General features: G+C 50.0%; 1 long non-coding RNA gene across 1 annotated transcript; it reads right to left on the bottom strand.

Moving 5' to 3' along the window:
* Positions 1-4866: 4866 nt before the first annotated feature.
* On the bottom strand, positions 4867-6793 carry LOC308562923. Its single transcript, XR_013999697.1, has 3 exons — positions 6701-6793; positions 5144-5213; positions 4867-4925 (listed from the first exon to the last, which is right to left on the bottom strand). It is a non-coding gene; the product is annotated as an uncharacterized lncRNA (long non-coding RNA).
* Between the last annotated feature and the right edge of the window lie 9358 nt (positions 6794-16151).

Genomic DNA, 16151 nt, shown 5'->3' with positions numbered 1-16151 from the left:
GCTAGAAATGGCTTGCTGACACGTGGGAGAAGAACAGAAAGAAGGGGCACAGGAGGACTCACAGCTCTTGGCTCACGAGGCACAGTCTGGCCTTGGTGTTCTCTAGCTCCTCGACCAAGTGCTGCTTCTCCTCCATGGAGAGGCTACTGGTCAGGCAGAATGTTGAGACCGCACTAGAGGCCTGGAAAGGACTAGGCGGCTGTTGCCTTTGGAGGTGCTCCTGCTCCTGAGACAGGTGGGCAGAGAGGGGGGTCTCATCAGCAGGCTCCTGTGCCCAGCACAGTGCCCACACTAGTGCTTGGTGAAAAAGAACCAAAAGATGGAAAAATGTAAAAGAGAGGATGTCAGCTAAGACTGTAAAACCAGCAGGGAGCCAGGAGAATGGTGCTATGTTAGTGAAAACCAAGGATATAGTTAGTGAGACAAAAAGGGGACTGTGAATGGAGCAGTGTCCCCAAGCTGAACTTCTACCCTGACACAGGTGTCTTGGAGGTGACTGTGCAGTGCAGGGAAAATCCCATGTCCTGACACCCGGGGAACATCCGAGAGGAGGACGGGGTGGTCTGCAGGATTCAGAGGGAGAGTCAGGATGAAGACAGCCACCCAGCACTCGGGCCCCAGGCCCAGGCCCCTCCTCAACCTGTCCCAACAGGCCACTTGGCCATCAGCAAACACACCTCCTGGCATTGGTCTCGCTCACGTAGCAGCCTCTTCAGGAGAAGCAGCATGTTCCTGGAGAAGGCCGCTAACTCCTCTGGGATCACGTCTGGAAGTCTGAAATTCTGCAAGTCCAGCACATTCTCCGGACTGTGGGTCACCTGAGGGCACACACGGGTAGGGTGCTGCGGAGGCCACACAGGGAGCAGCTCCAGGGAAACCTGAGAGCACCCACCCACCATGGCCATGCCACGGGGCCTAGGCGCACTCTCCCACAGCGGACCCATGTCACTGACATTAACAGCTCTCATCCACAAATTTCCTATGGCCGGCACGGGGCTCCTGAACAAGTGCTTTCCCAGGCTCTACCCTCACAAACCACTTCTCCCTTCATCACCAGCTCAAAGAGGACACTGATGTTAACACCAGAAAGCTCCTTACAATGCAGTAGTTCCCTCCACAGTCCTCAGATGTTCTCAGTGGAGCACCATCCATTTACCACACAAAGAAGGTCAATCTTGGGTGTGGGAGAGTACAAGAGGAATACTATCTTAGTACATAAAATCTAAGGCAAACGTGGCCCCATATTAAAAGACTTAGGTCAGAATGTTGGTACACAACAATCTTATGTTATTTTTCGGGGAAATATTTCATGATATAAATAATTTTCAGGTAAGCCTGTATCTCAGTCCCACTGGCCACTCGCACCACCTGGTTTTCCCCTTCAGCCGGCTGGGAGCGCAGGCCCACGGCCACGGCCTTGCCGGGCCGCCTCTCCACCGATTGCCAGCCTCTCCTTCTCAACCTGACCCCCCAGAGCAGCCAGAGGCACAAGGTCTCGTTCACGTCCTTGTCATCTCAGTTTGGGAAGATGACTATTGGAGGACTCATGCCACAAAAGGGGAAGACACTCAGGGAAACGCACCTAAGAGTTCTTAAATATTAGAGAGGAGTAAATGGAGATAGAGAATAACTTAAACAACAAAACCCACATGAAAACGGGGCCTTCCAGTTTCTCAAATGGCACCCACTTCCTTACTTCTCCCCACCTCACAAAGGAAAAGTCGGGAGTCAGAGGACCTCAGGGAATTAGGAGAAATCTCAGCCAATGATACGGGGCACCCCAAAGGCCAGGATCTGGGACTCAGGGGCTGGGTTCTAGGCCTGCTCCACACCAGGGTCTGGGAAACGCCCTTCGTGTCTGAAAAAGGGCTCTCGGGACACAACCCCATCTGCACATCACTCAATCGAGCAGCTCAAATTAAAGGCTCATGTCGCTGCTCCCGGATTCTCACTCAGTGGGTCTCTTGTGGATCCCGGGCACCTGACTGCCTGAGAAGCACGCAACTAATTCTCAAGTCCCTGCAGCCAGCACTGAATCTGACCATCGCTCAGGATTCTTTTGGCTGCATTCCACCCTCTCTCATTTTAAATATCCTCCTGGTTGAGCAGGACAGACAACGAGTGGCAAGGACCTAGTCCCCAGATACATACATTTTCAAAACATGGGGACACATAAGGAAAATCAAAAGGCAGAATGATTCTCAGGCCAAGAGGTGGCCACGCACTTACAGGAATGGCTGAGTGTGTTTCTGACAATGCTGAGTTTCCCCTCGACTGCAACAAGCCGCAGCCAGCTCCTGCTCCGGGGCTGACTCCGAACCCAGCCCCGTGGTGCCTGGAGGCCGGGGAACCATCACACAGCCTGTCCCGCATCGGCGTGGGGAGCTCTGTTCACCTGACCCTGCCAGTCACACACCTGCTCCTATGTGCTCTTGCTCCCGTCCTTTTCATGCCTTTATCTAATCTGTCCCATCAGACTAAAGGCCGAACCACATCTCCTAAGGCACTTAAAACATACAAGGCTTCTTCTGGACGGAGGGTGGGGAAGGCTGTCAGGGAAATAAATTTTCAGGTCGGGGCTTGCCCTCACAGGCCCGGTTTCTAGGGAAACCACTTCCCTGACGTTACCACCTCTGCCAAGGTCAATGTCAGAGGGGCTGTCCTCAGTACAGAGCCCTCCGGACCCAACCCCAGGGGCTGAGTCTGCAGTGACAGCCCTTCAGGGACCTGGTGCTTTCTCACTTCCTAAGTGGTGCCAGCTTGTTTCTCTGCCATGTCACCAACAGAAACAAAGAATCTTTCTCGAACATCAACCATCTGAAGCAGGGTGACATGTGCCAGAATACAGTCTGTAAATCAACTCTGAGCCCAAACCACTTCAGAGTCATCTGAGAGCACTTAAAAGTAGTCTGAGTCCACATTAGGCAAGAAGACTAGGCAATGGCAGACTTGATGAAGGTGTTGTGAAGAAATTGTTTTCATTTTTAGCCCCATTTCATTTTAGCTTGCTAATGACTACCTGTGGGGTCAAGCAAGTGAGGATACACCCCAATCCCCCTCCCAGGCAGTGGAAAGGTGTCCGTCTGGCCAGCTGCCACGAGGAGCAGGGCACCACATACCCAAGGGTTTCCCATGTCCTTGAAGGCTAACAAGCCTCACCAGGCTCTGTTTGTCCTGGGTCTGCAAGCAGGCCGTTCCCAGCATGGGTCCCTCCTATGCCCTCTCTTCTGCTAGGTAAGGCCCTAGCCTACCCTGGCCGAGTGCAAGTAATAAAGGCAACATCTCTCCACGCTGCTCCACCGACTGCTGTTTTCAGACTAGCAAAGAACAGAATGGCAATCTGGGGTTGGAGCTCCTACAAGACACTACCTTTATAAACAGGGTCCATATTGCTGTGGTGTCTGAACCCTAAAATTAGTAAAGTCACCAACAGGTGACATAGGCTTTAAACTTTTCCCTCGTGGAGACAGCCTGCCTCCTGGCTGCAATAGGAGTGGGGGTCCACAGCTAAGCCCCACAAAGCCAGCCACACACCTACCTCCATAATATGGGCCATGAGCCCGGCCTGGGTGGCCAAGTCCAGCTCTTGGATCCGGTTTATATACTCCACTCTCCTCTCGCACTGCAGAGGGGAACACGTGTTAACGGAAGCATTGGCCACTGAGGCAACCTGGGACCTTCCCACCCACAGGAATAGTTTCCAAACCAACTGCCCACCCAGCCCCTGGCTTCCTCCTTTGTAACCAACAATTTGTCCCTTGTCCTCCCTACGGTCCCTTACACTGGGGGTTTCTCTAGAACTTGCTCTGACCACCTACATCAGGATCACCTGAGGAGCCATCAGGCAGAAGACACTGGAGGTGAAACACAGAAATCTGCACCTGAAACAAGCTCTCCAGGCACATCTTAAACAAGTAAAGATCAACAACACCGAGTGTGCCTGAGCAACACGGTGTTGCTCAGTGCCTGACTGTTGTCCCAGGCACCGCAAGGTCTTGGGTTCAAATGCTGCTCAGGGCACACACCTGGGTTTCAGGCTCCATTCCCAGTAGGAGACATGCAGGGGGCTGCTGATCAGTGTTGCTCTCCCATCCATGTTTTACTCTCTGTCTCCCTCTCCCTTCCTCTCTTTGAAATCAATGAAAAAACACAAAAAATGAAATAAAATAAAATGAAGAACACCTGCTTCAAGCCAGGGTGTGGCAAACTATATCTTCACAGGGCTGCATGGTAAGAATATCTTAGAGTCTGCCGGCCATTTGGTCTCACCTGTGCCACTTTGATGTGGGAGCAGCCAGAGGTAACACAGAGAGAAACAACTGAGGCTCTGTTCCTGTGAAAGCCTATTTTCTTTTTAATATTTTAAAAAATATACCTTATTGATATTGAGAGTGAAAGAGAGAGAAAAAAATATATCAATGGAGAGAGTCATTCATGCCTGCCTCCTGAATGCCCCCCACTGGCAATTGAGCCTGCAACCTGGGCATGTGCCCTGACTGGGAATAAACCGCCATCTCCTGGATTATAGGTCAATGAAAAGCTCATTTCAAACACAGGGGGTGGGTCACACTCAGCCCCCAGGCTGTGTGTGGTTTCTGACCTTTGCTCTAGGTGTCCCCACACCAGGGACCATTTGCTAATGGCACCTTGGGCTGAGGAAACCCCACCTGCTTCTTGCCAAAGGTGCCCTGGGACAAGCAGTGGCTACCACCTAATGAGTGGTCCCTTTTCTCAGGAAGCCAGGGATGTGTCACGTTGCGCTTCAGGCAGCTTCCCTCCTGCCTCACTAAGGTGGAGTCTAATCCCCACAAACCCCAACACGAGATGGCTGAGGGCAGGCCTCCTCCCCTCTTGCCCAAGCCCTACCTGCACAGCGCAGCCCAGCATCAGCACCAGCAGTTTCCTGACTTCCTCGATACTTCGGCCTACATTGAAAAAGCAACATATTTAATTAGGCTCATCTGATTATAAAATCTCACTGGAGAGGCACCGGTTGGTTGTAGGGGGAAAATCAGATAAGAAAAAAAAATCCTTCCTCTACTCAGTGCTTCCTACCTGGGTGCACACAGCCCATCTGTTTTCTACTTGTGCGTTTGTGTATTATTTAAGGCAAGAGAGAATTCTGTGCACAGCTTTCACTCACCAGATAGCGGATCTTTGCCGATCATCATGACGTTCGGCAAACGCATGACTACAAGCTGCTCGAGAACATCCTACAGAAACAAAGCGGAAAAGTTACCATTGAGAACAGGAAACAAAAATAAAGAGGCATTAAGAAAATGACAGGATGAGCGTGCGGCCACTACACGGTCACTATGAGCAAGCCACGTGCGAGGAAGGAAAACTTAGGATAGAAACCATGTGAAAAGTCCAAGCTAATTGCACTTCTGCCTGGAACAGAACCAAATACGCATCATGTCTGCTTATGGACAGAGACCTGGGGTCAAAGAAGATGTGTTAATGCCAGGACCGCAGGGTCAGCTGTGAGTGTCTTTGTAAAAGATGTCTTTATTTTTATGCTACGGTCTGCTTGTGCAATTGAAAATGCAGAATGAAAATGAAAGAGGTGCTGCTGCGTGTCTATAACCGATCATGCAGGACGCTGGCGCTCAGCAGGTCTCCGGGACACGATGTGAATCAGGCGGCTTCTCTCCTGTACAGCAGCCCTTCCCTGGGAGAGGGATAAGTCACAGCTAATCTGCACCCATCGGAGAGCTGGTGTGGGAGACCAGCTGCCTTCTGGCCCTCAGACCAAGGGCCTTTGACAGCGGGCCCAGCCACCAGCCATCAGCCAAGCCCCTTGCCGGGGTGTCTCTGACAAGCCCTCCTGGCAGTGTGGCAGCTCACACCCGCACCCACCACTGCGTTCCCCGAGGGCCTCAGGCCAGGTCCTCTTCCCTGAGCAGATGGGACTTGGATCTTACAAATCAGAAGAAACAAATTAAATTTTATGGAAGACGAGGAAGGGGGTAGGTTCCATAAGCATTCCTGGCCTCACGAAACTGGTTGTTATAGAAATCTTCACTGACAAAGCAACCTTAAACCTTTTAAAAACAGGTTTCCAAATTTTCTCAGGAGTCTCTCTATTGCATAGCTCGCTGAAACTCTACATTCAGTATCCTGCCAGCAAGCACTGATAAAGGAAAAGGGGATGATTACACAGCAGGGCCAATGGAACACCCTACAGCTTACTCCTGTGAACAAGCTAGAGGCTCGTCGATGACCGCCCTGGCCCAACATAACCCTCGTGTGCTCCCATATCTCCTTCAACCCCTTGAATTGCTGCTGTACAAAGACTCGCTGAGCTGTGGCCAAGAACGTCCTCCAGGTTCCCCACGAATTCTAGCCACTCCCAGTGTGACTGGTGCTGGAGGCCACACTGGCGACCCAAGGCTCATGTTTGGGGCTCTCACAGCACCAGACACCCGTGCTTTGCACACCACACAGCTCAAACAACATTTGTTGGAAAAGTAAAGACATCGAACGTCTGAACCTTCTCAAAAGGTAAAAAGAAAAAGATGAAAATGACAAAAACACACCAAGTGTCAGCAAGGAGATGCCTAAATGTGAATACCATTTCCTCCAGGATTCCCATGGGGAAAGGTTTGAGTGAAGACATTGCTAGGGGCAAAGAGCAACTGTTTGAGTGAAGTCGGTGTCAGGGGCACAGAACACCTGGGACACCAAGAGCTGCCCTCACCTGGTAGAAGGTCTTGATATTTGTGACCAGGATGCTTAAGTTCTCAGTCCGGAGGTTAATATCATTGTTCACCTGCTGGTTGATGGGTTGATATCCAGGCCTGGGATCGCTAGGGAAAGAAACATGGCAATGGAAATGGCATCTCCCCACATTGGCCACACCTCCCTTCCAGTGGCATGTAGTCCTCTCCAAGTCTAGGCTAGTGTGAGGCTGTAAGGAGTGTGGCTCAGAAACACAGGCGTCCTTACCGAGGGTGAAACCTTAGTCACTCACAGATGCTCCCGACCAACCCGACACATTTTGTAAGCAGACACTGTCCCTTATAGTTCCTTGATCCCCCAAAAATGTGTTATTTGTGTGTTTTTTTTTAATTCATTGCTTAAACCACATGAAATAGCTGATTTTGAAGTTAATTGCACCCTCTACAGTTCTAATGTCCTTCATCAATCAAGCTGCTAACACACTGTCCTGCAGTTCTTCCCACCCCAACGAAGGGTGGCAAAGGCCCTTATACTGAGATATCACTGGCCCAGGGACAAGGACCCTCCCAGAGCAACTGCAGGTCTCCTTTCACAACCTGAAAACAAACTTGAAGACAACTTACATTTCTACCATGAACTGGTTAAGAAAGATGCCATCGACCAGACTCATGTAAACCCTCAGGTTGTCATCGTTGCTGCCTTCAAAGGGTCCCAAGGTTTTGACCTGCAAGGAGCAGGATGCAGAAAGGCAGGAAAAGTCACCCCACGCACATTCTGAAGCTCGTCAGGACAACCGCGGCCTGCGGGCTGAGGGGTCACCCAACGCACACCCATGCTTCAGTAGGCTCCAAGCCCACCTTTCTTCAGGGCCCCTCTCCCTGCCCTACTCCAGGCAACAGATTCGAGACAGCGGGAGGGAAACCTTCTCCCCACTTTTTCCCAGTGTCCCAGAACAGGAAAGAAATGAAAAATAAAAGGAACTTTTCAACAAATTACTCACATCTGATCTATTACAAATCACTGTGCCCACCGCAGATTGTATACATTCCCACTCAGACGTCCCCCAAGGCCCGCCCATCACCACCATTCACCACCTGGTCTCAGTTAAAAAACTACACAAGGATACTTTCTGCGGAGTCCTTTACCTGAATGGCCAAGCAACAGGGGTTGGGGTGACCACTCAGACCTTGTCTCCTCCTGGAATGGCAGCCCAGCACCCTGATGGGAACAGGCCCACCCACTCCCAGCCCAGGGCCGGGACGCTGCAGGGAGCACACGCTCCCGAGTTGGAAACACCTCCCGACCCCAGGCCCTGGTCTGGACCCCACACCTGCTAAGAACCTGGCGTGCTGGGACTTCCCCGGGGTCCCAAGGGGCAATAGTCGGGTCTGTAGGGACCACAGGCAGGCGGGAGAAGGGCCGGAGCACCAACGTAGTAGGGAGCCTGGCTACTCACCCACGCGATGAGGGGGCCGTGAAGAAAGAGCTCCAGGAGCTCCCTGCTCGCATCATCCATCCTCAGGCTTCGCCCACTGTGTTGGGCCCAAGGTCTCTGTACCAGAGTCTCTGCGCCCGACGTCTCTGCACCAACTGGCTCTGCACGACTGGCTCTGAGCCCAACTGCTCTGTGCCCCACCTTCCACTGTTTCTATGGCCACTGTCCCCATGCCCGCATCCCATAAGCCTCTGCGCCCACATTCCAACTGGCCCTGGCACTCAATGCTGCCCGGCCCGGGCCATGGGGGCTCACGCCCCATGCTAAGCACTGTGGGGTACATAAAATATTGGACTCTCTCCCCATGCAACTTAAAATCTATATGCGCACATAAAATACAAAGAAATAGAAAAATTATATATCTACATTATAGGATTATAAATGGAAAATAGCCATTTAAACCTAATCTTGTCCATCCCCATTTTTAAAAATTATTTTTTCTATCAGCCGAATTACAGAAATGTGATCAGTTCCTTTAAGGCAAGAGTTTATTCATTTTATTTTGCTAAGTCTTGCCTAGTATCTCAGCTTGGGCTTGCTGCTCCCCATCGACTATGAAAGGGGACGCTCCAGTTAGTAGTTCATACATCAGGACACCTAAACTCCACCAGTAAACTGCCTGCAAAACAATTTTATAGAATATTAACTAACATGCAATTTACAGGAAAGAAAAATGAGCAAAATAAAGCTGCATATTTAGAAGATATTTTAACAAAAAGATTTTGTACATAGCTTTCTCTACAAGGAGTATTAAATTAGCATATGCAAGAGAAACATTTAGAGAACAAATATGCAGGTATCCTCAGAACAGAATTTAAACATTTAGTCTGTCAATCAATGAGCTAAAAGTGTTGTAATTATTTTGTAAACTTGTAATGGCTCTCCTTTGGATAATTATAAATGAATTTTTAAAAATGTTTTTAATTGATTTCAGACAGAGGAAAGGAGAGAGCAGAGAGATAGAAACATCAATGATGAGAGAGAGTCAGTGAACCTGCACACCTCCTGCTGGGGATCCAGCCTGCAACCCGGACATGTGCCCTGATGGGAAATCGAACCTCGATCTCCTGAATCAACCTCTGAGCCACTCTAGTCAGACAAAAAAAAATATTTTTCATATAAAAGAAATTAAAAATTTTTTAAGTAAATGAAATCTTCGGACTCAAGATAGAGGGAGGGAAAAAGTACCGATTAGCATTTTTATTAATTATTGAGCTCCGATAAATATTATAAAATTACTTAAAGTCAAAGAACAAAAATGAAAATGTAAAAAATCCCACCTATAGGTGTTACTTTTTTCATACCAGCCTAAATCAGTTCCTCTTATAGAGCCTATCTCATAAATCGAATGGCCTTCATTTGCAAAAAGCATGTTGACATTTAAAATAAAGGAAAATAAAATGGGAACTAACTGGGAAACAAATTTATAAATGTAGTTACCAGAAATGAGAACTGAGCAAATTACATATAATTAAAGGAATCCTGATCTACTGAAAAATACTTCTTTTATAATTATGCAAAACAAGATTTCAATAATGGTTGAGTATGTGAGCTTATGCCAGTGAGAAGATATTAACTGGATGCTAAAACTTTATTTTATTTATCTATTTTTCAATATGTCTTTGTTGATTTGAGAGAGAGGAAGGGAGAGAGAGAGAGAAAGAAACATCAATGACCAGAGTCCCTGATCAGCTGCCTCCTGCACGGCCCCTGCTGGGGATCGAGCCTGCAACCCGGGCATGTGCCCTGACCAGGAATCGAACCTGCAGCTCCTGGGTCACAGGTCGATGCTCAACTGCTGAGCCACGCCAGCCGGCCGGGCTCCATGCTGACATCTTCAACTCTCTGCTTCCAAATGTCAGGGCCAAGGCTTCAGAGAAATGATGCAAAACCCATGAGCCTAGACCTATTTGACAGAGAAAACATATCAATGTCATAGAAACAGGCTCAGGCCGACTGAAACCACAGGAAGTGAGTGCAAGGCAGGCGCGGGGACCAGCGCGCTGCACACTGTGTGTCTCACGGAAGCAGCTCAGAGCCATCGAGGTGCTCCATGGGCTCCCCGTAACTTAGCTGTATTCTGGACCTCAGGGTGCAGAAATTCCAGGAGTAATATAAGGTTTTCTTTCCTAAAAACGGGTGCCATGCCTTGGCCTGTGTGGCTCAGTTGGCTGGAACATCATTGCCTACACCCAAAGGTTGTGGGTTCAATTCCCAGTCAGGGCACCTATCTAGCTTTGGGTTGAATCCCCAGGTTGGGGTAAGTCCGGGAGGCAACCAAATTCCTTCTCTCCCTTTCCCTCTCTCTTCCCTTCTTTCTAAACTTAATGAGCATAGCCCTGGGTTAGGATTAGGAAAAAAATTGGTTCCATTAGGTCTTAGAAGGTATTTTTCCAATTTGAATAGTTATCAATTCTTACCAAATTTCCCAAGAGTTTCAAAGAATACCTTCAACCTAACTAAATCAACAATTCAATTATTTTCTTTCTATGAGCACTTTTCCTGCCATGTGAGTGAGACCCTCAGAATGTTCTGTTGCTGGATTGGAAACCAATTGACACAGCTCTACAATCTGATTCCTAGTCATGAAAAGTAGAAGGACTGGCTTTAAACATGATAAGCCATCAGCAAGCATTCTCCACACTTAAAATATCTGTGCTGTGCATGAGAGGTTTGGAAACGGGATGAGGGAGAGGGGAAGCAAAAAATAGTCAGAGTCCCTTATTTGGAGAAAGTTATTAATAAAGCAAAAGTGTTACGAAAGAACTGGACAGGCCTGCAACCTTTAATACAGGAAATAAGTGTATGTGACCTAGCCCAGCCGGCGTGGCTCAGTGTGGAACAATGACCTATGATCCAAGAGATCTCAGTTGGGTTCTCTGTCAGGGTACGTGCCCAGGTTGTGGGCTCGATTCCTAGTAGAGGGCAGTAGGGGGCATGCAGGAGGCAGCTGATCAATGACTTCTCTCTCCCTCTCTCTCTCTGAAATCAGCAAGGAGATAGTTATATTTGTGTGTGTATATATATATATGTGAATCAGGCCTCTTCAAGGCCTTAATTTTGCACATAGAAAGGAAAGGGGGGAGGGAAAACTGACCTCTTTAGAGGGCTTAGGAAAACAAACTTAGACTATCTTAGATTATCTTTTTCTCCGAGGATTGTTACGATGCTTATGTCTGTTGAAGAGACAATCAAGAAAGCCTCCAGCATCTCAAAGTTAAAAGCAGAAATTGGGAGGAAGAAAATAAGAAAGATTCCCTTTTCAAGGATCTCTTAGAAAGCAAATATCAACCGTAGGTGAAACAGCCAACGATACGTCTCATGTATTTTTCTACCAAAAATCAGTAATGTCAATACACACTGACCAAAATCATCCTCATGATGCAGACAGCAACACGGGACACTTGGTGCCCTCAGTGACACCTCTGTACTGTATTGTACTCTGGCTCGGCTGTGTCCTAAAAGAGCAGGGCCCATGCTACAGAAAATGCATGATTTTTGTTTTCCATACAGTTGCAGCTGGTGCTTTGCTTAAGATATAGACTCTTCTCATGGCAATTACATAAAAATTATTACTTGAAGAATTAGTTGCTTTTGAAGTTTCCTTTAACAAAGACTGTTACTCTATAAAACAAAAAATTACCCTCACCAATAAAACCTGAATAAAGGGAAACCTAGAATGTCCTCACCTTCCTATTATCTTTTCCCGCCAAAACACTAGATATCACAGTGTGTTCATGTATACGAAGCAAAGGACAGAAACATAAAGACAACAAGAAAGGGGACTCTGCTGAAGGCTGTGCCTGAGTTGTTATACTTTGGTTATCACACCTAAGTTCTTACACATTTTAGAGAGGTATATAAAGAAGTGTCAGAAACAGAACACACTCTGTCATGTCCCCAATCTCCCCTCTGACCGTATCTGGTGCCACATATTCAATAGTGCCACGAAACGAACATGCTCGTTCAGCCTGAAACACACAAACAAAAAGGGATTTGATCTCAAGCTGGGATGGTAAGTGACAGAAAGGAAGTTCATGCTCCATGTCAGTGGTTGAGATGAACTGCTATGTGCAGCAAAGCAACGTAGTGGCAGAACCCACCTGAGAGACCCTCTCCTCACCAGGACGGACCATCAGGTACAGTCTGAGTCCTGGGTAAGTGAAGCCCTCCCGGCCTGAAGCTCGCGGCCTCCACTCACCCGAGCGCCACCCGCCAGCTCACGAGTCCACCGCCCGCCCTTCTTCTCTGCCTGTGTGCGGAGTTCAACTCCTGCTTCCTGTAGCCATTCTTTTCTGCAAGAGCGCAAACAGTCCAAGAGGAGTAACAGGAACTGTCTAAGGCTTTACTACGGATGACTTTATTTCCAGCCAGGCAAGACTGGAAAACACTAGAAAACTTGGAGGGGAAGGCAGGCCAAATGCTAAGGAGGGGGACAGGGAACCTGTCCTCCCTCACCGCCTTGTCTGGGTTTGGCACTGCTAATAGAATGTCTAGCGATGGCGAGCAACCTGTTTTGAAAACAAGACTTTCTCATAAAGACAGCTGTTTCTCCTTTATAGAGTTTTTAAAAGGGATAATTTTTATATCTGCCAAAAACTAATTTCAAAAACTGAAGGAGCCCTGGCCAGTGTGGCCCAGCAGTTGGAGCATCAGCCTGTGGGCTGAAAGGCCTCGGGTTTGATTTCAGGTTGGGGTAGGTACCTGGGTAGCAGGCTTGACCCCTGGCCCAGGGCAGAGCGCATGTTGGGGGGCAACTAATCTATGTGGATGTGTGTCCCTCTCTCTCTGCCTTCTTCCTCTCACTCAAATCAATAAAAACATTTAAAAAAAAAGGGGGACATCTGCTTCCCAGGCTGACCTTCGGGAACACAGGGCAAGGCTGCCCAGTGCGCGGGGACAAAGCCATTGCGGGGGGGCCTCTGCGTCCCGCCAGCGGGGACCAGGCAGGTCCTTGCTCCTCCCTGGGGCGTCCACGACTCTCTGGCCTCAGGGCCCTGCAGCGCCCTCCAGGGCGGCCCGGGCGCTTCCCCTCCCGGTTCTGAAGCCCACGACCCGTCCTCCAAGGTCACCAGCGCCTGGATCAGGGCGTCGGCCACCGACCCCCGCTGCCCGAAGGACGCGCAGTGGTGGGACCCCTGTCGCCCCCACGAGGAGCGTCGGGCGGCTCCACGAGGGACAAGGAAGGTCGGAGGGTGAAGGGCAAGGCCTCAGGTCCCCACCACACGGGGGTCGACTCCCGCGGAGCAGCGCAACCCCACCCTCCGCAGACCCTGAGCAGGAAGGCGCCTGGGCCCCGCCCCCGGCGGCCTTGGCGGCCTCTCTAGGCTGCAGAGGCTCCCTCTCGGTGGCCCCGCCCTGAGGCCCCCGGGGTCCAGGCCTTGCTGGGTCAGAGTGCAGGGGAAGGGAGGCCAGGCGGGCTTAACCCGGGTTTCCACTGTGTGTGAGTCATATCTATTTTTTAATTTAAATCTACCTTCATTGAGTTGAGGGAGAGGGAGGGAGAGGGAGAGAGAGAGAAACATCAATGACAAGAGTCATTGATTGGCTGCCTCTTGCAGAAACAAAATCAAAGCCCTGCTCCTGGATTCCCAGTGTCTCTCATCTCCATCGCCAGCTGTGAGAAGAGTTCAGCCTTGTCTTCATCAGGCCCAGAAATATCGCCAGTGCCCAGACATCTTGCACCATTAGCTCCGATTATGTCATCCCAGTCGCAAGCCCCTGGCACTGTGCCCAGGCCCGGGCAGCCTGCTGCACACCCCCGAGGCCTGCTAGGGCCGCATGGCTGCTGCAGGGAGACCGTGCACGGGAACAGGGCAAGCCCCGTGTTACAGGGCCAGCGAGCATGTCTGAAACTGTTGAAGGCACTTTGGTGCCATTGAAGCACTTCACAAAATTATTTTCGAGGAAGCTCTTCACTTTACACTTTAGTCTTCTTCCACTAGCAAGGGTTCAGAAAAATAAACATTCTTCTGATTTATCATTTTTTAAAATGTTTTTATTGTTGCAGAGAGTGGAAGAAAGAGGGGGAGGTAGAAACCTCAATGATAAGAGAGAATCTGATCGGCTGCCTCCTGCACGCCCCCTACTGGGGATGGAGCCTGAAACCTGGGCATGTGCCCTGACCAGCAATGGAACCCTGATCTCCTGGTTCATGGGTCGGTGCTCAACTACTGAGCCACACCGCCTGGGTTTATTTACCACTTTTTAATGTAAAAACACTCTTACAGCAATGTTATAGAAGTGGTAGTATTCCCCTACTCTGTTGGCTGAAGGTTAAGCTCAGAGACAATGAATGTAATAAATTTATTTAAACTCTGTAATCATGAATGTGTTAAACCAGTTAATTAGCCTTAGCCGATCTGGCTCAGTGCTAAGAGTGCCAGCCTGAGGACTGAAGGGTGCTGGTTTCCATCCGGCCAAGGACATATATACCTGGGTCGCAGACTCTATCCCAATCCCGATCAGGGCACCTGCGGGTGGTACCCAGTCCATGTGTGTCTCTCACATCCATGTTTCCCTCTCTCGTTCTCCCTTCCACTCCCTCTGAAAAGCAATGAAAAAAATATCCTCAGAAAAGGATTTTAAAAAAGAGGGAGAGTGACGGAGCAGTGTGAAAGCTGCCTTTCTCCTCGGAGTGATGGGGTGTCAGTGAGGGTTTGGGGAGTGTGTGGAGAAGGGGGTCGACAGGGTGAGATCCGTGTCCTCAAAGCTCACTCTGGCTACAGGGTGGAGGCAGACCTGAGCAGGCGCAAGGAGCAGTCAGGTGGCTATGGAGGTGTTCCGGGGAGCTCATGGTTGTATGGACAGTGGTGAGGGGCCTAGGGAGGCAGGTGGGGGTGTGGGGAGTGACAGTGGAGAGAAGTGGGTGGATTTAAGGTATTCAGAAGGTATAAATGGCAGGGCTCACCCAGGTCCCATGTAGGGATGCTTGGGGTTCTAGAAGATGGTGGAACCATCACCTGGCCAGTGAGCCCTGGAAGAAGGCCAGGTAGGTGGGGGAAGGGGCCTCAGCATCCAGGTGTGGATCTAGAAGAGGCCTGGGTGGTTCTGTGAGTCATCTGCACAGGTCCTGTGCCAGGAGCTCCAGCAACAGGCCTGGAGGAGGGAGCCTCTGCAGAGGAGACAGAAGCAGCCTCCAGGGGGCGGAGGGGAGCCCCCCAAGCTGATGGTGGAGCCAAGGCAGAGGCCTCAGGGCGGTGGTGACCAGGCTGACTCTGAGATGCTGGCTCCTGCAGGGCTCCCTCTGCATCTTGAGTCCTTCCCTTTGATCTGGATGAAAACTTAAAACACCCCGGGGCTTTCAAGGAGAGGGAGGTGGCTTCTTAGAGCCAGGGAGAGTCTTTCACAGGGAAAATGCAAATTGCCCTTTGGAGGCTCAGCTCCTGAGAAAGGTTCAAATACAGAGGCCCCTGGGTTTTCAAAGGTACTCGGTTCCCGAAGACGGTTCGAGTTCTGAAAAGTTGGAAAACCGAGGGGTCCACAGCCCACAGCCAGGCTTCAGGATCTGGCCTCAGCGGATGGCGCGGGACATGCTCGACTTTGGAGGTGGGATCGAGAACCGAAGCGCTTCCTTTGGGGACCCAGCGATGGTGACCCGAAAAGTTCGGCAGCAGAGATGGGCGAATCCCCCGTATCCCTGTATTGCAGCTCAAGGCTATTTTTACCTCTGAGAGTCCTTGCAGCTTGGAAACTTCGTGCACCCAGAGCTTTTGGTGGCTAAATAAAGCTGAGGAAAGAACAGAAAACCTGAGAAAGGACAACAGAGCCACTGAATTTCCCAGCGCCCGACAGCAACCGCCGCTGGGGCCTCGGCCCCCTTCCCGCCATGTCCCCCCTGTGCGGGCACATCCTGGGCTCCCAGAAAGTGTGCACACACTTGAAGAGCTGCTGGCTCCACTGATGTTTCCCTCTTTCCAGGTTTAACCCATTGGAATTCAGAATTATTCAAAGTGAGTATACATTTGGGGGACAC

The sequence above is a fragment of the Miniopterus schreibersii genome (genome assembly GCF_964146895.1).
Source record: "Miniopterus schreibersii genome assembly, chromosome: 10".
Taxonomy (NCBI): Eukaryota; Metazoa; Chordata; class Mammalia; order Chiroptera; family Miniopteridae; genus Miniopterus; species Miniopterus schreibersii.
The sequence above is the reverse complement of the archived record's forward strand: the minus strand, read 5'-3'. Positions and strand labels throughout refer to the sequence as shown.